General features: G+C 42.1%; 1 protein-coding gene across 11 annotated transcripts in view; it reads left to right on the forward strand.

Moving 5' to 3' along the window:
- Window positions 1-23,279, forward strand: part of rassf7a (Ras association domain family member 7a) — a 69,695-nt gene that overhangs the window by 18,920 nt on the left and 27,496 nt on the right. For 4 of the 11 annotated variants that reach the window (XM_036976913.1, XM_036976902.1, XM_036976927.1 and 1 more), the window contains one exon: window positions 10,242-10,327. The exons of the other annotated variants lie outside the window; for them this stretch is intronic. The gene's annotated coding sequence lies outside the window, so the exon portion shown is untranslated. The remainder of the gene's footprint in view (window positions 1-10,241; window positions 10,328-23,279) is intronic. 11 annotated transcript variants of the gene reach the window in all.

The following is a 23,279-nucleotide window of genomic DNA, read 5'->3' on the forward strand; positions in this document are numbered from 1 at the left end:
GGTGAACATATCGGAATCGTACGATATTATCTAAAAATGCCAACATCGGTATCGACCCGATGTCTAGTTTAACAGCGATGTTAAAAACCGATGTCAAAGCTAACGTGCATACCTATATAACATAATAACGCCACGTAAAATTTTGCGCTACACGTGCAACACAGTATTCCTAACCTAGCCCACACAATGTCTGCTGTGTGGATCGAGCAGTCATTTAAAGAGTAAGAACATTTCAGCGAGACAACTCAAAGGCGAGATCATGGAATTCATTGCCCTTGAAAATCAACCATTCTCTGTCGTGGGTGATGTTGGCATTCGCCAACTGGTCGAGCACCAGTACACACTACCAAGTGCGCTGTTTTTCAGATGTTGCACTACCGGAGTTACACAGTAATAGCGTCACTGCTATTAGCTTCACGACATACTTACTATGGAACGCAGTATGGGTCATTGCATGTCAAAAAAGATACAGTAGCACTGTCTAAGCTGTACAAAAAAGTCTGCAAACACCGGCAACAAACGATATGTTTACAATACCGCGTTGGTAATAAAGCATTATTTGTTCGACCGCAACTTCTGGGGTAGCTGGCTTTAGCTTGGTACCTAGCTAGCACCAATACAACCAGCCTGAAAACAATGACCAGTAGAAACTGCAGTTGCTTTCATTATACTTAGCAATGATTTAGGAATCCTTGTGAGTAAGTATTAGCTAGGTTGCCACTTGATGTTCGCCTATTGAAATTGAACTTCAGTTCATGAAAATAAATAACTAGCCAGCTACTTAACCCTGTTGCCCAAAGCGAACGTTATACGCAGCAAGCTAGCTACATCTGGCTAGTGAGACTCAACCGAATCGGGATATGTGTTGTGAAGCTAGCCACAATTCCAGGTCGCAATTGTAAATGAGAACTTGTTCTCAACTTGCCTACCTGGTTAAATAAAGGTGAAATAAAAAAAAAAAAAAAAAAAATAAGGATTAGGCACAATAGTGGAATTTGCGGTTTGCCTTCAAAGTAAAAGTACGTCATTGACAGTGATGCAAATGAATACAAATATTATAATTATTTTATTTTGAAGGCTAACCACAAGGTCCACTATTGTGGCTAATCCTTATTGTGGCTAGCTTCACAAAGATGGGTCCGACCACCATTAATCAAATAAGAACTGTCTTATAAATTAGGGTTATTTTAGATGATGACACCTAGCTATATAGTTAGCTAACTAACTATAGCTACTGAAACAGATTCATGTTATTTGACCCAAATGGAGTTCCATAGAAATCCTGGTTGAGAATAAAATGACTGAACAAATGAACAACAAAACAGCACAGCAAGTAAGTGAAATAAATATGTTTAGATGATGTTTTACTGGTAATGGGGACATACTCTTGAAGTCGGAAGTTTACATACACTTAGGTTGGAGTCATTAAAAAATGTTTTTCAACCACTCCACAAATTTCTTGTTAACAAACTGTAGTTTTGGCAAGTCTGTTAGGACACCTACTTTTTAAATTACATTTTTTAAGATTTGAATTTTACCCCTTTTTCTCCCCAATTTCGTGGTATCCAATGGTTAGTAGCTACTATCGTGTCTCATCGCTACAACTCCCGTACGGGCTCGGGAGAGACAAAGTTTGAAAGTCATGCGTCCTCCGATACACAACTCAACCAAGCCGCACTGCTTCTTAACACAGCGCGCATCCAACTTGGAAGCCAGCCGCACCAATGTGTCAGAGGAAACACCGTGCTCCTGGCAACCTTGGTTAGCGTGCACTGCGACCGCCTCGCCACAGGAGTCGCTGGTGCGCGATGAGACAAGGATATCCCTACCGGCCAAACCCTCCCTAACCCGGACGACGCTAGGCCAATTGTGCGTCGCCCCACGGACTAGGACACCTACTTGGTGCATGACACAAGTAATTTTTCCAACAATTGTTTACAGACACATTATGTCACTTATAATTCACTGTATCACAATTCCAGTGGGTCAGAAGTTTACATACACTAAGTTGACTGTGCCTTTAAACAGCTTGGAAAATTCTAGAAAATTATGTCATGGCTTTAGAAGCTTCTGATAGGCTAACTGACAGCATTTGAGTCAACTGGATGTGTACCTGTAAATGTATTTCAAGGCCTACCTTCAAACTCAGTGCCTCTTTGCTTGACATCATGGGAAAATCAAATGCCCCCAGAAAAAAATTGTAGACCTCCACAAGTCTGGTTCATCCTTGGGAGCAAAACGGCTGAAGGAACCACGTTCATCTGTACAAACAATAGTACTCAAGTATAAACACCATGGGACCACGCAGCCGTCATACCGCTTAGGAAGGAGACGCGTTCTGTCTCCTAGAGATTAACATACTTTGCTGCAAAAAGTGTAAATCAATCCCAGAACAACAGCAAAGGACCTTGTGAAGATGCTGGAGGAGACAGGTACAAAAGTATCTATATCCACAGTAAAACGATTCCTATATTGACATAACCTGAAATGCCGCTCAGCAAGGAAGAAGCTACTGCTCCAAAACCGCCATAATAAAGCCAGACTAAGGTTTGCAACTGGACATGGGGACAAAGATCACACTTTTTGGAGAAATGTCCTCTGGTCTGTTGAAACAAAAATAGAGCAGTTTGGCCATAATGATCTATATGTTTGGAGGAAAAAGTGGGAGGCTTACAAGCCAAAGAACACCATCCCAACCGTGAAGCACTGGGGTGGCAGCATCATGTGGTGGGGGTGCTTTGCTGCAGGAGGGACTGGTGCACTTCACAAAATAGATGGCATCATGAGGACGGAAAATTATGTGGATATATTGAAGCAACATCTCATGACATCAGTCAGGAAGTTAAAGCTTGGTAGCAAATGGGTCTTCAAATGGACATTGACCCCAAGCATACTTCCAAAGTTGTGGCAAAAAAAGTCAAGGTATTGGAGTGGCCATCACAAAGCCCTGACCTCTGTCAGGAGGAATGGGCCAAAATTCATCCATTGTGGGAAGCTTGTGGAAGGCTACCCGAAACGTTTGACCCAAATTAAAAAATTTAAAGGCAATGCTACCAAATACTAATTTAGTGTATGTGAACTTCTGACCCACTGGGAATGTGATGAAAGAAATAAAAACTGAAATAAATTGTTCTCTCTACTATTATTCTGACATTTCACATTCTTAAAATAAAGTGGTGATCCTAACTGACCTAAGACTGGGAATTTTTACTAGGATTAAATGTCAGGAATTGTGAAGAACTGAGTTTAAATGTACTTGGCTAAGGTGCATATAAACTTCCGACTTCAACTGTACGTAAATGCCAACAAAATAACAGTTTGGTTAGTGTGGTGTGTGTATATGTGTGTGTTTGTGTGTGTGTGTGTAACCTTTTTTTAACTAGGCAAGTCAGTTAAGAACAAATTCTTATTTACAATGATGGCCCGGACGACGCTGGGCCAATTGTGTGCCGCCCTATAGGACTCCCAATCATGGCCATATGTGATACAGCCGGAATTCGAACCAACAACTGTTGTGACACCTCTTGCACTGAGATGCAGTGCCTTAGACCACTGCGTCCATCTGTGTGTGTTAACTGTTTAACTGTACTAGAATGCTTAAAAGGCCACTAAAATTTTAAATATCGGTTATCAGTATCGGTATCGTTTTTTTACAAGGAAAATATTGGATATCGGTATCAGCCAAAAATGTCATATCGATGCATCACTAATTATTACGATTTCCTAATGAGATCATAAAGATGGACTTACATTATTCCCTGATTGAGCCAGGTTTCAGGGCATTGAGCCAGGTTTCAGGGCATTGAGCCAGGTTACAGGGCATTGAGCCAGGTTTCAAGGCATTGAGCCAGGTTTCAGGTCATTGAGGCAGATTTCAGGTCATTGAGCCAGGTTTCATGGCATTGAGCCAGGTTTCAGGGCATTGAGCCAGGTTTAAGGGCATTGAGCCAGGTTTAAGGGCATTGAGCCAGGTTTCAAGGCATTGAGCCAGGTTTCAACGCATTGAGCCAGGTTTCAAGGCATTGAGCCAGATTTCAGGTAATTGAGCCAGGTTTCAAGGCATTGAGCCAGGTTTCAAGGCATTGAGCCAGTTTTCAGGGCATTGAGCCAGGTTTCAGGGCATTGAGCCAGGTTTCAGGGCATTGAGCCAGGTTTCAGGGCATTGAGCCAGGTTTTCTGCCTATATTTAAGAGTAAACCATGCAAAGACTTAAGAGAAAGCCATCCAGTCCATCTTAATGATACACTGAGCAGAGCTACAATGCAGCAGCTATAGTTTGACCCTGACCATAATGATAGCTCTGCTAGGAAGGAAAAACAAAACATTACTATTACCTTGGTCTTACTTACCCTGAACATGTCTATGTCAACAAAAGTTCAAAACTCAGAGTGTGTCATTGCAATCCTGGGATGGCTTCAATTGGACAAACAATGAAGCAAACATTGAAAAAAAGGAAAAACAATATCAATGTTCTTATTGGACTGTTGTCCCTTTTTAGGTAAACATTTTTTCTCATGTTTGTTCCTATTGAACATGACCCTGTCTGATTCTACTTCTTGTTTGTTTTAAAGATCTGTCCCACTGGGCACAGACGTCCGTTCAACGTCCAGTTTTGATTTACATTTGTTTGAGTTGTCAACTAACGTGAATTCACAGTGAAATCAACAAACATTTTCACCATGTTATTGGATTTTGGTTAAAAAGTGGGTGAAAAAAGACGACATGCCCTGACGTTGATGACTTTTTGCAAATCCAATTCATTTTCCACCGTTGATTTTTGGGGGTTGGAATGACGTGGAAACAAGGATGATTTAACCAGTTTTTGCCCAGTGCAGTGTCTATCTGTCCTGTTCCCACTTGCTGAATGAGGTTTTCTGGGAAACGGGGGAACAAGAGAGGGAGGTCTAATCTCTGAAGAGGGGGAGGGGAGTCAGTTGAGCATTAGACAATGCTATTCAAGACTGATGCAGAACAGCCAACAAAAAAACCTCAGCCCACTACCCTCCGCAGAACCTAATTGAGAGAGTCGCAGGAAAGACCGGTCTATTTATCATTCTCAAATCAAACAAATGTTATTGGTTGCGTACACATATTTAGCAGATGTTATCGAGGGTATAGCTAAATGCTTGTGTTCCTAGCTCCAACAGTGCAGTAATACCTAACAATACAGAACAATGCACGCAATCCAGACGATACAAATAAAGGAATTAAGAAATATAGAAATATTAGAACGAGCAATGTACAATGTATGATTAGAAAATGTGTGCACAGCAGTACTTATATAGAATGAGCCGTGTCTAGAATACAGTATATACAATACATATGAAGTGGGTAAAACAGTATGTAAACATTATAAAAGTGACCAGTGTTCAATAACTATGTACATAGGGCAGCATTGTCTAAGGTGCAGGGTCGAGTACCGGGTAGTTGCCGGCTAGTAACAGTGGCTAAAGTTTAGGGCAGGGTACTGGGCAGAGGCCGGCTAAAATACTTGAAAGTACTACTTAAGTCGTTTTTGGGGGTATCTGTACTTTACTTTTACTTTACTACATTCCTAAAGAAAATTATGTACTTTTTACTCCATACATTTTTCATGACTTGAAAAAGTACATTTTTAATGTTTGTCAGGTCAGGAAAATGGTCTAATTCACACACTTATCAAGAAAACATCCCTGGTCATCCCTATTGCCTCTGATCTGGTGGACTCACTAAACACATGCTTTGTTTGTAAATTATGTCTAAGTGTTGGACTGTGCCCCTTGTTATCCGTCAATAAAATATAAAAACGGTGCTGTCTGGTTTTAGAATTGTTTTACTATTTTACTTTTGATACTTAAGTATATTTTAGGAATTCCATTTACTTTTTATACTTAATTATATTTAAAACCAAATACTTTTCAACTTTTACTAAAGTAGGATTTTACTGGGTGACTCACTTTTACTTGAGGCATTTTCTATTACGGTATCTTCACTTTTACTCAAGTATGACAATTGGGTACTTTTTCTACCACTGGCTAGTGGTGACTATTTAAGAGTCTGATGGCCTGTAGATAGAAGCTGTTTTTCAGTCTCGGTCCCAGCTTTGATGCACCTGTACAGTCTCTGCCTTCTTGATGGTTGCTGGGTGAACAGGCGGTGGCTCGGGTGGCTGAAGTCCTTGATGATTTTCTTGGTGTTCCTGTGACACTGGGTACTGTAGATGTCTTGGAGGGCAGGCAGTGTGGTCCTGGTGATGAGTTGTGCTGACCACACCATCCTCTGGACGGTGAAGTTGCCGTACCAGGCGGTGATACAGCCCGACAGGATGCTCTCAATGGTGCATCTGTAGAAGTTTGTGAGGGTTTTAGAGGCCAAGCCAAATTTCTTCAGACTCCTGACTTTGAAGAAGCACTGTTGTGCCTTCTTTACCACACTTTGTCTGTGTGGATAGACCATTTCAAGTTGTCAGTGATGTGCAAGCCGAGGAACGTGAAGTTTTTCACCCTCTCCGCTGCAGCCCCGTCGATGTGGATGGGGCGTGCTCTCTCTGCTGTCTCCTGAAGTCCACAATCAGCTCCTTCACAGAACCCAGTTGCACAGGGCTGGGTTCAGACCCAGGGCCCCAAGCTTATTGATGAGCTTGGAGGGCAATAAGGTGTTGACGGCTGAGCTGTAGTCGATGAACAGCATTCTTACATAGGTTATCCTCTTGTCCAGATGGGATTGGGCAGTGTGCAGTGGGATGGCAACTCCGTCATCCTTGGATCTGTTGGGATGGTATAGAAATTGTAGTGGGTCTAGGATGTCGGGTAAGGTGGAGGTGATATGATCCTTAAAACTTATTTTGGATCATTGGGACGCTAGCGACAACATCCGGTGAAATTGCAGAGCGTGAAATATATATTTTTTTAAAGTAATAATATTAAACATTCATAAAAATACAAGTGTTGTACAACATTCTTTAGCTTAGAATCTTGGTAATCGAACCGCTTTGTCCGATTTACAATGGGCTTTATGGCGAAAGCATAGCGTTTGATCGTCTGAGGACAGCGTCTCAGCCACTTCCTGCATTAACATGAATTCATAACCTGCACAGGTGTCACAAAAATCAAAAATAGTGATAAAATAAATCACTTACCTCTGAAGATCTTCATCTTTTTGCAATCCAAAGGGTCCCAGTTACACAATGAATGGTCGTTTTGTTCGATAAAGTCTTTTATATCCCCAAAAAGTCAGTTTAGTTGACGCGCTTCGTTCAATAATCCGCTGGTTTCTCCTCATTCAAAATGCATACAAAATTAATCCCAAATGTTACAAATAGTCTTCGTCCAAACAAGTCAAACAACGTTCCTAATCAATCCTCAGGCACCCTAATATGCAAATAAACAATAAAATTGAAGACGGAAAATAGTATGTCCATTCCCGGAGATAAATAACCAAGTGCGCGCCCTCACCGGAGCGCGCCACAAACATTTTCCAACCAAGCAGAGGCATAACGAAAGTCAGAAATAGCGATGAAATAAATCACTTACCTTTTTGAAGATTTTCATCTTTTTGCAATCCAAAGGGTCCCAGTTATACAATGAATGGTAGTTTTGTTCAATAACGTCCTTCTTATATCCCAAAAATGTCAGTTTATTTGGCGCGTTTGATTCAGAAATAGACCTGTTCCAACTCGCCCAACATGCCTACAAAGGAATCTAAAAAGTTGTAGACTTCGTCCAAACAATTCAAACAACATTTCTAATCCAACCTCAGGTACCCTAATATGTAAATAATCTATACAATTTAAGACAGAATAAACTGTGTTCAATACCGGAGAAAAGGATAGAGGAGCGCGCACTCATTCACACACTCAATAGACTAGAGTCCTTCTGAGGGATACTTCGAAAGAATACGAATACTTCTTCATTTTTCAAAAAACAAGCATGAAACAATTTCTAAAGACTGTTGACATCTAGTGGAAGCCATGGGAACTGCAATCTGGGTCCTAATTATTAGACCTTTCCATAGAAAAGCATTGAAAAGTCCTCCCCCTAGCCTTATAAAGTTAACTAGCCTCTCAATGCACTTCATGATGACAGAAGTGAGTGCTACGGGGCGATAGTCATTTAGTTCAGTTACTTTTGCTTTCTTGGGTACAGGAACAATGATGACATATTGAAGCAAGTGGGGACCACAGACTGGGATAGGGAGAGATTGAATAAGTCCGTAAACACCTCAGCCAGCTGGTCTGTACATGCTCTGAGGACGTGGCTAGGGATGCGTCTGGCGATCCCGGTTGTGGATTTAGGAATGCTCTTTAAGTCTTTTGTGTGCTGGGACTGAACAGTGAGAGGGAGGAAATGTATCTGTATTGGGTTTGAATGTGAAGATGAAGATTTTTTAGACATCTGTTCTTGCTTTCTTTTTGCTGGATGCAAACTGGAGGGATGGAGAAGGGGGGTGGGGTGTTGAATGTCATAGAAAAGTAGGGGTGGTTGAGGGGGAGGGATGGGGTGATGGAAAAGGGAGGTATAGAGGGAGACGGCACCCTCAGGAATGCCTGGAAGGTGACAGTGAACTCTCCAAGCCTTCAGACGGTTCATTACATCACAGGGCCCACAACTAACCCAACTTGCCCTGTCCAGTTGGCTCTGTTTGACTTTTGTGATTTCCCAAGTTGGCCCTAATCGTTAGGAAAAAGACTGACTTCTTGAAATTGTCCCTTTAAAAAGTTACTTCCCTCTGACACCTTCTGCTTTTCTCACCCGGCCACTATCAGCTGAACCTCTAGGGTACTCTCCCTTTACTGTAGAAGTGGCCTACTGTGTGTTTGTGTGAGAAAGAATTACAGGCATGATCTGTTGTGCATCTCAGCTCTTAAATGTGTCAAAAGCTTGTGTCTCAGATGTGTCTCAGATGTGAGCAAACTCTGATAGTTCTGGCTGAAGTAAAAAGCTCGGCCTAGCCTCGTCTAAATGGTATTACGTTTGGGACACGGGCTATTGAAAGAAAAACATAGACCAATCCTTTTGCATTTTAGTGTCAATGTGTCTGTGTTTGTGAATGTGTTTAGCTAAAGATGGTTATGAATCATATCAGGTTAGTCTGTAAATTAATCTAATGCTCAGTCTGTCTGTTGATTTCAACACAACAAAATCTAATTGGTCTGGCATGGTTCCAAACCCAGCCTAAGTAGCTTAGCAGAACAAGACACGCACACACACACGGTCTCTAAGGTGCAGGGTTGAGTACTGGGTGGTAGCCTGCTAGTAACAGTGACTAAAGTTCAGGGCAGGGTACTGGCCGAAGACCAGCTACTGGTGACTATTTGACAGTCTAATGGCCTGGAGATAGAAGTTGTTTTTCAGTCTCCCGGTTTACCTCTATTTTTTCTGCCTACAAGATGGTAGAGGGGTGAACAGGCCATGGCTCAGGTGTCTGAGGTCCTTGATGATCTTCTTGGTCTTCCTGTAACACCGGGTGCTGTACAATAGATGTCCTGGAGGGCAGGACCTATGTGTGTGTTCCCAACCCAAATGGTCAGGTTTGCCCTGCACTCCCTGGGAGAGGCTCCCTCACTGTTTAAACACACACTCACCTTTACACACACACACACACACCTGGACATGGGACTGTGACCTCATTCCAGGAAGAGAACATCACCTGAGAGACTCATTTACATAGTCAGCTGTTCATGTGACCAGAGGCCAGAGGGAGGAAGTCTACTTCCTCAGGTAGTATGTACACAAACACACACAAATAAATACACACGCATACACTATGCAGTGTACGGTGTGAATATTAAGACAGTTCAATAAAGCAAATTAAATTCTGAGTGTGTTATTAAGAGTGAAAGAGAAAGGCAGAGAGAGAGAGAGACTCCTCTACTAACCACTACCTGGAGAGGGGGAGGGGCCTGCCCTGTCAGCAGAGTGTCAGGAGAGAGAGAGAGAGCGAGAGAGCGAGAGAGCGAGAGAGCGAGAGAGAGAGAGAGCGCGAGAGAGAGGCTTAGCAGTCTCAGATCTTTGCTGTGGTGAGAACATCCAGGAGAGCTGCATTCCTGAAGCAGCCAGCGAACGAGTGAGGGAGACAGATAGATAGAAACCGGAAAGGCAGAGGAAAGATAGAAACAGAGGAGTACCGACAGATAGATTGGTTTAATCTCCAGCCACCTCATCTGACTCTGACCCCTGCTGGACTTTACCTCCCCTGAAACACTCACTCACTCACTCCCTCCCTCTTTTGTTGGGACTACACTTCCTGATCCCACTCTCCAGAGCTCAGAGGAGCGAGTGGAATCTACCTGAGAGAGGAAAAGCTAGAACGAGAGCGAGAGTTGAGAAGGAAGACATTTCCACACCTGGTGAGTGTGACACATTTTGTTCTGGGAAAGAGCATGTGTGTTTCTCTGCGTGAGTGTGTGTGTTTGTATGAGGGAGTTTATGTGTTTTGAATGTTCCTCAGTAGTTTGTGAGGAAGTTTGTTTTTAAATTCTAAGTGCATCATATTGTGTTTGAGTAAAAGCTTACCCAGAAGTGCAAGTTTGGGTAGAAAACCAAAAGATTTGACTCATGATGAAAATAATAGTGTGGTCATCCTCACAATTCAAGCCAGTCCTCCATGAAAGTAATTCAGTTTGTCTTTCTTTTCACTTGATTTGTGTCCTGGAAATGGACCTTTGTGTGTGGTTTATTCCCTTAAAAACATGTCTAGAGTAGTTACTGCTAGAACAAGGAAAACATTAGGCTATTTCAATTCTAATGGTTTCAATGTTATAGTCTCTAGTGGTCTTCGATGGTAAAAGACCCAAAAGCATAAGACTGCCATGCAATTACATTCTTTTATTTTATTTATTAGCCCATTTCTCCATCAAGGTTTTGGGCTTGTAGGTCTTCAGAGAGCTGTCACTAGTTGGATTAATACATATGCCATTTAGCAGTCGCGTTTATAAAAGTGACTCTTACAGTCATGCCAAAATAAATATTTCATATGGGTGGACCCGGTAATTGAATCCACAACCCTGATGGCACAAACGCCATGCTCTACCAACAGAGCCACACTGGACCATACAGGACTTTTCAGGGAAAGTTTGGTTGAAACATTAGGTTGCTAAAAGACGGACAAACTGAATTACTTTCATGGAGGACTGGTATGAATTGTGAGGATGACCGCACAATTTATTTTCATCATGAGCCAAATCTGTTGTTTTTCTAACCAAAGTTGCAAAGGAAATGTTGTGCCTCTGAACAAGTCAGTTAACCCACTGTTCCTAGGCCGTCATTGTAAATATGAATTTGTTCTTAACTGACTTGCCTAGTTAAATAAAGGTTGAAAAAAATCACCAGATTGACAAGGAATACATTGCATAGTAGGGAGAAGCAATACTCCAAGCTGCAGCTTCAAACTACTTGTCAAACATAGAGAATTGATACTGTATGTTGGATTGGCGTGGTGTGTGTGTGTGTGTGTGTGTGTGTGTGTGTGTGTGTGTGTGTCTATACGTGTGTGTGTGAGAAGGCATGATAAAGCCATGGGTGTCTCTTCAACAGCCTGCACAGATTAAAGATCGATTTATGGAGGACTACACATGCTAAAACAACTCATTATCCTAGCCTATGTGTGTGTGGGTTTAGAGATGGCATCTTATTATGTGTCTGTAGTTGTTGTCTTGTCCTGTGGATCGATGAGGGAGCCAGAGAGAAAAAGAGGTGATTTTATTTCCTGGCTTACCCTGAGACAAGCATATCGCTACATCCGCAATAACATCTGCTATATATGTGTATGCGACTAACAAAATGGATTTGATTTGAGTAAACAGCCATACTTCATGTGTTATCTGTGTGTGCATGTGTGTTTAAACTACCAACGGGACATTAAAAACTGTAATATCTTACAGGCTGACTACACCGCTCGCATGGCGTGCGCGAGCAATGCAAAATAAATGTAGAAATCAATATTATTCAATTATTGCACCCACACTGCTTGCACGCGCCAACAGAAGTCAGTTCTATTTGTGACGCAGATCGCGCTGCAAGTCCTGCCTCTTCCATCTCATTGGTTTATAGAAGCAGGTACCCATGTGCCATCTCCTCATTGGTTATACCCACGTGGATGACTGAAAGACGAACGAGGTCAGTGGCAGTAATGCACCTAATTTATGAAAGTTGCCAATTGCAATTGAAGAAAAAGCCTGGAGGGAGGAGAGATGACTAGAAATTATTCAGTTGACCGTTTTATATGTGGATTAATTGGCGGAGTAGACAACCTTGTGCATTTCAGGTAAAATAACAACTCAATGTTTAAATCCCAGGACAAATTAGCTAGCAACAGCAAGCTAGCTAAATAGGACAAATTAGCTAGCAAGTGCAATATCAAGTGCAAGCTAGCTAAATTGCCATAAATGTTTAATGCTTTTCGACCTGTCCCCAAATTAATATAATTGGTTCAGAGTTTTTTAAAAATATTTTAACCTGCGTGTCGTGATCGCGTTTGGTGTTGGGGGACAAAATAAATGTATAAACAAAGGCTCAAGCGCGCAGCCGGTTTGGGTTCTGTGTTATGTTTCACTGAGTCGTGGCTGAACGACGACATGAAGACTATACAGCTGGCGGGTTTTACACTGTATTGGCAGGATAGAACAGCAACCTCTGGTAAGACAAGGGGTGGCGATGTATATTTGTAAACAACAGCTGGTGCACGATATCTGTCTCAAGGTTTTGCTCGCCTAAGGTAGAGTTTCTCATGATAAGCTGTAGACCACACTATCAACCAAGAGAATTGTCATCTGTATTTTTTGTAGCTGTCTACATACCACCACAGACTGATGTTGGCACTAAGATCGCACTTAATGAGCTGTATATCGCCATAAGCAAACAGGAAACGCTCATCCAGAAGCGGTGCTCGTAGTGGCCGAGGACTTTAATGCAGGGAAACTTAAATACATTTTACCAAATCTCTACCAGCATGTTAAATGTACAACCATCTCTGGATGGCATTGAGAAGTACACAACATCTGTCACTGGCTTCATTGATAAATGACGTCGTCCCCACAGTGATCGTACGTACATACCCCAAGCGGAAGCCATGGATTACAGGCAACATCCGCACTGAGCTAAAGGGTAGAGCTGCCGCTTTCAAGGAGCGGGACTCTAACCGGAAAGCTTATAAGAAATCCCGCTATGCCCTCCGACGAACCAGCAAACAAGCAAAGCGTCAATACAGGACTAAGATCGAATCGTACTACACCGGCTCCGATGCTCGTCGGATGTGGCAGGGCTTGCAAACTATTACAGACTACAAACGGAAGCACAGGCGAGAGCTGCCCAGTGACACGAGCCTACCAGATGAGCTAAATTACTTTTATGCTCGCTTCGAGGCAAGTAACACTGAAACGTGCATGAGACCATCAGCTGTTCCCGACGACTGTGTGATCACGCTCTCCGCAGCCGATGTGGGTAAGACCTTTAAACAGGTCAACATTCACAAGACCACAGGGCCAGACGGATTTACCAGGATGTGTACTGCGAGCATGCGCTGACCAACTGGCAGGTGTCTTCACTGATATTTTCAACCTCTCCCTGTCTGAGTCTGTAATAACAACATGTTTCAAGCAGACCCTGTGCCCAAGAACACTACGGGTAACCTGCCTAACTGACTACCGACCCGTAGCACTCATGTCTGTAGCCATGAAGTGCTTTGAATGGCTGGTCATGGCTCACATCAACACCATTTTCCCAGAAACCCTAGACCCACTCCAATTTGTATACCCCCCTAACAGATCCCCAGATGATGCAATCTCTATTGCACTCCACAGTGCCCTTTCCCACCTGGACAAGGAACACTTATGTGAGAATGCTATTCATTGTTCAACACCACAGTACCCTCAAATCTCATCACTAAGCTAAGGACCCTGGGACTAAACACCTCCCTCTACAACTGGATCCTGGACTTCCTGAGGGGCCGTGCCCAGGTAATAAGGGTAGGTAACAACATATCCGCCACGCTGATCCTCGACACGGGGGCCCCTCAGGGGTGCGTGTTCAGTCCCTTCCTGTGCTTCCTGTTCACTCATGACTGCATGGCCAGGCACGACTCCAACCCCATCATTAAGTTTGTTGATGACACAACAGTGGCAGGCCTGATCACTGTCAACGGAGAGACAGCCTATAGGGTGTTGGTCAGAGACCTGGCCGTGTTGTGCCATGACAACAACCTCTCCCTCAATGTGCTCAACGTGATCAAGACAAAGGAGATGATTGTGGACTACAGGAAAATGAGGACCGACCACGCCCCCATTCTCATCGACGGGGCTGTAGTGGAGCAGGTTGAGAGCTTCAAGTTCTTAAGTGGGAGAACTTGCACAATTGGTGGCTGACTAAATACTTTTTTTGCCCCACTGTACCTTTTTTTTACTCAATTTTTATAAAAATTTCTTAAAGCATTGTTGGTTCATTAAGGGCTTGTAAATAAGCATTTCACTGTAAGGTGAAATGCTACACCTGTTGCATTCTGGGCATGTGACAAATAAAATTGTATTGGATTTGTTTGTGTATGTTGGTTTCTCAGTGTGTTTAGTGTGTGACTGTGCCAGTATGCGAGTCTGTCAGTGTGTGTGTCTGTTTGTCAGTGTGTGTGAGATGGTGTCAGTGGTAATAGATGGTTGTGGAGGGAGGGAGGGAAGTGATTGTGTTTAAACACAGGAGCCTCACATTTATTATCCTTTTAAAATTGGCTATGTGTGTGTCTGTGTGTGTTTGTGGTGTGTGTGTTTTCTAAAATGAAGCACATCATCCAGCTCTCTCCTCAGTCAGTGACATCACCTCTAAGTTCCCCTCTTATCTTAGCCTGGTTGTTTAGTTCTCGTCTGTGCACGCACGCATGCACACACACACACACACACACACACACACACACACACACACACACACACACACACACACACACACACACACACACACAGGATTAAACCTGCACTATGGTTAATTTCCCACAACATTGGGCTGGGTGTGTTTTGAATGGAGAGAATGGAGCATCCTCTGAGGGATGGCTGTGATGTTATTTTTAATGGCCTTTTATTACGTCAGTATACATCAATGGAGAAGCATGACCCCTTTTCTCTGCCTCTGTTATGAATTGTGTGTGTGTGTGTGTCTAGCTGTAAAGTAATGCAATCTTGGTGAGTGCAGTCAGTTTCCTCTAACTCATGATGATGGTGTACATAGTGACTGTCCTCAAGCTTGTGAAGTGGTTTTGCCTGTCACGACGAGACCTAGGCTACCTACTGAAAGTGGACTCAACTCAAGGCAACAGTATAGGAATGTTTGCGTGATGGAAAGTATTGCTTGTTTCTTATGTGTTTTAGCGAGTGAGTGAGTTGTGCTTGGCTCAGGAAGGAGAGCGCAATGCGGTGAGAAAAGATTGATCCAGTGTTGCTCTCCTCACGTGCACTCTACTCACTCACTCACTCACACACACACACACACACACACACACACACACACACACACACACACACACAATATCTATTCTCTTCTTTCTCTTATGCTCAATGAACAATTTGACTTTGATATGTTACCTCATCAGTCCTTTCAATAAGCCATGTTTACATTGCTTTGTAAACGTGGCCCTAACTGCGTAGCAGGAACCAATAGCATTCAGTCTGTTTGTGTTTCTGGAGTGAAATGTTTGATACCAATTGCTGCAAGTTTGCATTCAGTCATCCAGTTAGAGAGAAGTTCTAATGGAAAGTTCCGGACAGTTAGGCTGTGGTCATTTAGTCCGGCAGTGAAAGAGCAAGAACTTGGTGCCCCAGTAGCAACAGTCTCGCTCACTGTCAGACTACAACCTGATAACACACACAACTCAGGATTTGTTGCTACTGACAACAGTCTACCTGGGTGACGGTGGTGTGCTTTTCCACTGCACTCTCAGCGTCACCGCTGGCCCTGTCTGTTTCTTACTGCTTCACCTCTTTCACCCTGACCTGAAGACAAGTGTGTGTGTGTGTGTGTGTGTGTGTGTGTGTGTGTTTGTTTTTCTGTCAGTGTCCTTGGCAGCGTTGCCAAGCTTCCGGACACCTGTGGATGTAGAGACCACGGGCTGTGTGTGTGTGCACGCACTGCAAAACATGAAATCTAAGCAAGCCTAAATATCTTATATTGAGTGATAATTCACTTATAATTTGCTTGGAAAGAAAACAAATACTAAGTGATCTAATATTATTGGCAAATCATTTTGCTTATTTTAACCTAAAAATGTCTCAAAGATATTTGTCCTTAATATTTTAAAATCAGATAGATTCAGATTTGCCAATGACGTTAGATAATTTATCTTGGTAAGAAAAAAATATTTTAAGTGAATTATCACTCAATATAAAATATTTAGGCTTGCTTAGATTTCCCTTTTTGCAGTGTGTGGTGCGTCTCGTGAGATTTATCTTGACGCAGCTTTGTCTCTTCAGCACTGTCTTGCTACCGTGGCAACGCAAACATCCCACAATCCCCTGGGAGAGTCTTGTGATGCCAGGCGGAGACATGGCGATGGGGTGTTGTGTTTGAGGAGCACACACACACAGACAGACAGACAGAGGCCTGAGAGAGGGGTTTAGGTGCCAAGCATAAGGCAAGCTGTGAAGGTACTAAATCTATGATTTTAAGAGTATATAAAGAATACAAAATGATTTGTATTATTATTAACCCATCCACCCCCCCTGTTTGGAGGACACATCTTTTTTATTATTATTTTTTATTTTACATATACATTTTACATACACATTTTATATACAGCAATCACATAACAATAATACATTACTGAACATAAGCTCCTTAGTCCCACCCCTCAGCCACTCTCATCACATCCCATCTATCACCGTAGACCATCCTCATTTGGTTTCCATGTGCCATATATTTTTAAATTGTGCTGTCATGTTTTACATACATTTTGAACCTTTCTAATAGTATAGTATCAACAGGTTTTGAGCCAAAGATGAAAACCTTTCCTACAAGTATTATTCTATAATTTATTGACTGACTGTGGCTTTCCAAATTGCCCAACACTGCTATTTGTAAGGTTCATTTTAAGTGAAACTTGCCTCTAAGTAGAGTTGAAGACGTTGCCTTATTTATTTTAGATTTTTTTGAGCCTTTATGTAAACATGGAGTCACCATTAAGACAAAATTTAATTTATTGATGGTCCCAGACTAGCCCCAGACATAGGCCATCCAATGTCAAACCACCAGCCGGCTGAAGCTAATTGGCGAAAGCAATTAGCTAGCACTAGCTAGCCTAGGCAACTTCAAGACATAAGACCTGGTTAACTGTTTAGGTTATCTAGAAGGGTGAGTGTAACTGGGTCGTTCCACGAAAAGGGTGCCTTTGATATTTTCAGTCTCTTATATTAAATGAAACACCCTTTAATATAGACCACATGGAGAATTCAATTTTATGACTAAAGGCTTGCTAAAGTGCCAAAATTGAGCATTTTGACATGTCCCTCCATCAACCCTGTGTCACTTCAATGAAGAGTTCAACCCACTTAACCATTTCTCCAAGTTTTCACCATCATAGTAAAGTCCTAGTTATTTTTGTTGCTTTTTAAAATAATTTCTGAAGATTATTATTTAAGTCATGTGTTTAGTGATTCATTTCCATCTGTCCATCATTTTAAGGTCAAACCCTGTAACATGAACTTAACTCTCATTTTAATATGGTGAAACTATTCCATTTGAAATAAAACAAATTCAGAATAAACATTGAACATCTAATAGATCATAGTGTAAAAGCAGGTGAGCTGGTCCTACTCTTTTTGGTGTAAAACTGAGCGGATCGAGTCTGTTACCTGTAGATAGAAATGCTAGAACTGTTTTAGCATTTTCATTGTGTTTGTGACGCTTGCATTCAATTGCCACTCCCTGTTGCACAGAACAAGCTTCCATTCCCCCTGTCACGAGGGAATTTAAGGCTGATTTAAGAAGAAATCATCAACCCTGTTACGGTCAACCCTGTTACGGTCAACCCCGTTTCTTTATTTGGCATTACTATAGTAATATTTTGATTTAACCTCGAGATGGGAAAAGTAGTTTTTTATGAAGTTGAACATGTGCTCTTTATGTCAATGTTAAAATTAGGTGAAATCAAAGGTTTTTTGGATCAAGTTACACTTCTCAAAAGGCACCAAATTGGTGAAATGATCTAACTGTGTACTGTTTTGGCAAAGTGAATGTACAAATACTTACCACGTGCGAACACACACACAAGAGACGACCACATTAAAACACCCCCCACCCCACTCCCAAGACAACTCTCGTTTGGCTTCAGTCATGGCCGCTGCATTTCTTAATGACCAAGCTGAAAAAAAGAGGCCAAATCAGAAAGTTCAGCCCCCCTTTAAACCGGGATCTATTATCTGTGAACATCATAGAATTAGGTCAAAGTTTTCTCCATGAACAGGTAACACATCTAAAAATCCGCGGATGGTGTTTCTCTTAAACAAACAAAAAATATAGTCAGTGTGACCTGCTACTGCTGACTATCAGGCAGTGGGGCAGGCTGTTGCTGAGTGAGTGGTGGGAGGGCTGGAGGTGTGTGTGTTGACAGAGCACTGCATCATACAGCTTAGTCCACTATTGGCTGAGTCACGTGAGTGAGAGGAGACAGCACACGTGCACATCATGACAACTTTTTACCAGTTGTAGGTAGGTTATTTAACACAAGTGGAAATTTTAAATGGAAGTTATGGAACAGAAGTTATGGAATTCCATCGCAAGCTTCTGTTATGGGGAAAAGCCCTCAATTAAACTAACATTAAATGTGGAGAATTATACATTTGCATCTTTTGGCCATCAAGTAGACTATTCATTTATACAGTACCAGTCAAAAGTTTGGACACGCCTACTCATTCAAGGGTTTTTCTTCATTTTTACTATTTTCTACATTGTATACTAATAGTGAAGACATCAAAATTATGAAATAACACATTTGGAATCATGTAGTGACCTAAAAAGTGTTTAACAAATTGTTTACTAAGAATGTAAACAATACATTCTTCAAAGTAGCCACCCTTTGCCTGTCTTGATGACAGCTTTGCACTCTCTTGGCATTCTCTCAATCAACAGTCTTGAAGGAGTTCCCACATATGCTGAGCACTTGTTGGCTGCTTTTCCTTCGCTCTGCAGTCCATCTCATCCCAAACCATCTCAATAGGGTAGAGTTCGGGTGATTGTGGAGACCAGGTCATCTGATGCAGCACTCCATCACTCTCCTTCTTGGTCAAATAGTCCTTACACAACCTGGAGGTGTGTTTTAGGTCATTGCCCTGTTGAAAAACAAATGATAGTCCCACTAAGCGCAAACCAGATGGGATGGCGCATCACTACAGAATGCTGTGGTAACCATACTGGTTAACTGTGCCTTGAATTTTAAATAAATCACTGACAGTGTCACCAGCAAAGCACTATCACACCTCCTCCTTAATGCTTCACGGTGAGAACCACACATTAACTCATTTAATCATAGCAGTCAAATGAGTTAAATCGACAGTCATTGATGGAAAATGATCTGGCGAGTTTAATAAGGGCAAATTATTTTCTCTCTTGCGACATATTAAAATGAGTTTATTATGTCATAGTTCGTATACAAATTTTGTTTCTAATATCATTACAGATTACCTCGATATTCCTTCTTAATTGACTCGATAACGTTATGGGAAAAGGTTTATTGTTTAAATGTGGCAACTCCTCTCTTGCTGTGGAAAACAAATGTTGAGCTAGTTTTCAGGCCTTTTGGGTGGGTTTTGAGTGGTCATTGGGCTGGAAAGGTTAAATAGACCTGGAAACCCTGGACAGATGTAATGGCGAGAATCTGTCAAGGATCACATAGAATTATGTGATTACAAACAGCAGTAGTTCCTGGTTTGGTGTTTTTCGTTATTGATTATTTGGACATATCAGGATTTGGTGAAGGCAGTGCTTAAAATGGTGCAGTGATTTTCGTTTGACGGGATTGAGGCTAACCACTAGGCTACCCTGGGGCGGCAGGGTAGCCTAGTGGTTAGAGAAGTTCAAACCCCCGAGCTGACAAGTTACAAATCTGTCGTTCTGCCCTAAACAGGCAGTTAACCCACTGTTCCTAGGCCGTCATTGAAAATAAGAATTTGTTCTTAACTGATTTGCCTAGTTAAATAAAGGTAAAGTAAATTAAATAAAAATAAGCGGTTTCCACTAGATTCCACAGACACAAAGTCAAAATTGTCTAGATCTCCAGCCTGCTCTGTTAACTGTGGACTGGTTGTACCACCATAGACACTTTAGCTTTGACATATTGAAAAGTGCCTGAGCTGTGTGTGTGGAAATTAACTTTGTAAATGTATCCCAGGCATACACAAAGAAAAGCTTAACCCCTCCCCCATGCCTCCCTCCTGGTTCACAGGGGTAGAGATATCTTCCCCAGAATAAATCAATCTCAACAGCCTGGCCAGTGTCAACTATGGATCCCTGACTGTGTGTGTGTGTAAACCAAACTGCAGTTTTATCTCAGTGTGTGCACATGCGCGTGTGTGTGTGTCTGTGTGTGTTAAGAGGGGTGAAAGTGAGGTTTCTGGGGCTGGGACAGAGCGAGCAGATGTACAATCCTGTTCCATTAAAGTGTCTGGGATACGAAGAGTTAAACCATAAATCTACATCCTCCTCTCCATCCATTCACCCCGCCACTTGGAGAGCGATAATCGTTACTCGTCCCCCAGTTTAATGAGAGAGAGAGATTTGTGGCTGACACCTCCGCACCACTCTATAAATCTGTCCTAATGAGCGGCCTTAGCCCTTCTTAGCCCTACATCCACCTATAGATCCCCACGGCATGACCCACACTCATGTCAATAATACCTTCATAGCATCCATAAACATCCACGTACTCGGCTCCCCTCTCACTAAACCCCTTCTGCCCCTAAACCCATACCTTACTCCCCCCGCGACCTTACCTCTGTCCTTTCACAATCCTGTTTCAAGTACAGACCTCACCTGAAGGTCCACTCACACCACACCACACCACACCACACCACACCACACCACACACACATTCCTGTGTTGTTTGCTCCTATCCCACTCTCCCATGGCCATTATTAGATGTGTGTGTTAGGTTTGCATATCCCTGAACTTAACCATGGGAGCCACATGTTAATCTATAACACCTGTTTATTACCTAATCTGTGTATTACTTTGATAAATGTTTCACTAGTGTTTAGGAGATGAAATGAAGGAGAAGAAATGGATCCGTAGGAAACTAAGACGTGTTTAGTGTCATGGGATTGAGCTTGCTGTTGGTTGACTACAATATCCATTGCATGACCCCAGGTTAGGAACTTTGAAAAATATTTCCCTCGTGTTAGGGAGAAGAAATGGAACTAGGTCCTCATAGAAACTAAGCTGAGTTCAGTTGAATTGAAACCCGTGTTGAGTTGCTGTTGGGCAAACCGGACCAAATCTGTAACAATCATAGACGTCTCTGTTTCATAAGTTTGGACATCAGAGTAGAGCACAGTAGAGTTCAGTACAATACAGTAGTACAGTAAAGTATAGGTCAGTACAGTAGAGTACAGTACAGTAAATTATACTCTACTCTAGTGTGCTTTACTATACTGTACTAAACCGTACTCTACTCTACAGTACTGTATTGTACTAAACTTTTCTCTTTCTTTTATTTTCTTGTACTGTACTGTACTGTGGTGTCCAAACTTGGGAAACAGATGTCTGTGATTGGTTCAGATTTGGACTGACCTAATTTCAACTACTTTTCAACGTCCTTGGATGTCTAAAGGCGGTCGGTGCTCAGTGGATGGGAGGACTGGTTACAGTAAATGGAAAGTGAGGGGGTTCATGAGTAGGTGTCAGCAAGGTGACATTAACTGGAGAGAGAAGGGAGGGGTTGTCCAGACTGGTTTCATACAATTGCTTTGACCACAACATGATAGAAAGAGAAAGAAAACAGTTATGAGCTGACAGTGTGCCAGTGGAAGGGAGGACAGAAGCATGTGACCCAACTGTGGTTAGTGTCTGACTATTAAGAATTCCTATTGTAGCCAATTCAGTTCCGATTTGGTAACAGAACGGCACGTTTTAATCACTTAATAAATCATAAACCAAATCGCTATCAGCAAAAACACTATAACATAATTGGTAGGTCTACCTTGACTTGTTACTTCTGTGAACTTTCATTATCCTCCCTCCTCATGAGAGAGAAATTAGAAAATATCTTAAAGAAAGACAAGACACTTGGTAATATTTCTTAAACTTACAGATGGTAAATCATTTCCGCAAAACTAAATATAAATGTTGATATTATTTGGCACGGTCTTTTGATGTATTTCTAGTATCTTTTAGGACTTTTTCTGGTAGATGTTGTCGAAGACCCCTTTTCTGTCTGTTCTACCAGAAATGAAAGCCTTTGCTTATTCTTAATATTTAGGATGGAAAATGGTTGAAAAATGTATATATTCCTTAATTTCACAAACATCTACTCTTATCTATCATTTGACACCAAAATGTCTATTCTCCTATGAACTTCACATGCTAGCGCTCATGGGGCTTTTTACACGGAAATGCCCTATTGTTAACATTGCATGGCCCCAGCCAGGTTGGGTGACTTGGGAGGGAACCTAACTGGGTGGAATGCAGAACAGAGCTCATCTGTTATAACATTCATCTAGCTGACAACTCCATGTTTTGGAGTCATATATTATTACCGTCTGTCCATCCCTGTTAAAGTATACACACCTGCATTAGTCTGGACTGGATCTCAAAAGTCTCTCCATTTGTTGTTTGGTTTTAGGCTATAGACAACTTTTAACTTCGTGTTTTGAATTTAACATTGTAACACTTTAAATGGGTATCATTTGGAACATTTTGGAGCATACTGCTGGAACATTAAATCCCCAAAAGGAAAAGAAAAAATTGATTTAATTATTGATGTTAGCAAACATGGGAAGAGCCTTAAATTACTAATGAGACCAGCCCATTGGTACTGGTGGCCCAGACAGACAGACAGACAGACAGACAGACAGACAGACAGACAGACAGACAGACAGACAGACAGACAGACAGACAGACAGACAGACAGACAGACAGACAGACAGACAGACAGACAGACAGACAGACAGACAGACAGACAGACAGACAGACAGACAGACAGACAGACAGACAGACAGACAGACAGACAGACAGACAGACAGACAGACAGACAGACAGACAGACAGACAGACAGACAGACAGACAGACAGACAGACAGACAGACAGACAGACAGACAGACAGACAGACAGACAGACAGA

The sequence above is a fragment of the Oncorhynchus mykiss genome, chromosome 1 (assembly GCF_013265735.2).
Source record: "Oncorhynchus mykiss isolate Arlee chromosome 1, USDA_OmykA_1.1, whole genome shotgun sequence".
NCBI classification, from domain to species: Eukaryota; Metazoa; Chordata; class Actinopteri; order Salmoniformes; family Salmonidae; genus Oncorhynchus; species Oncorhynchus mykiss.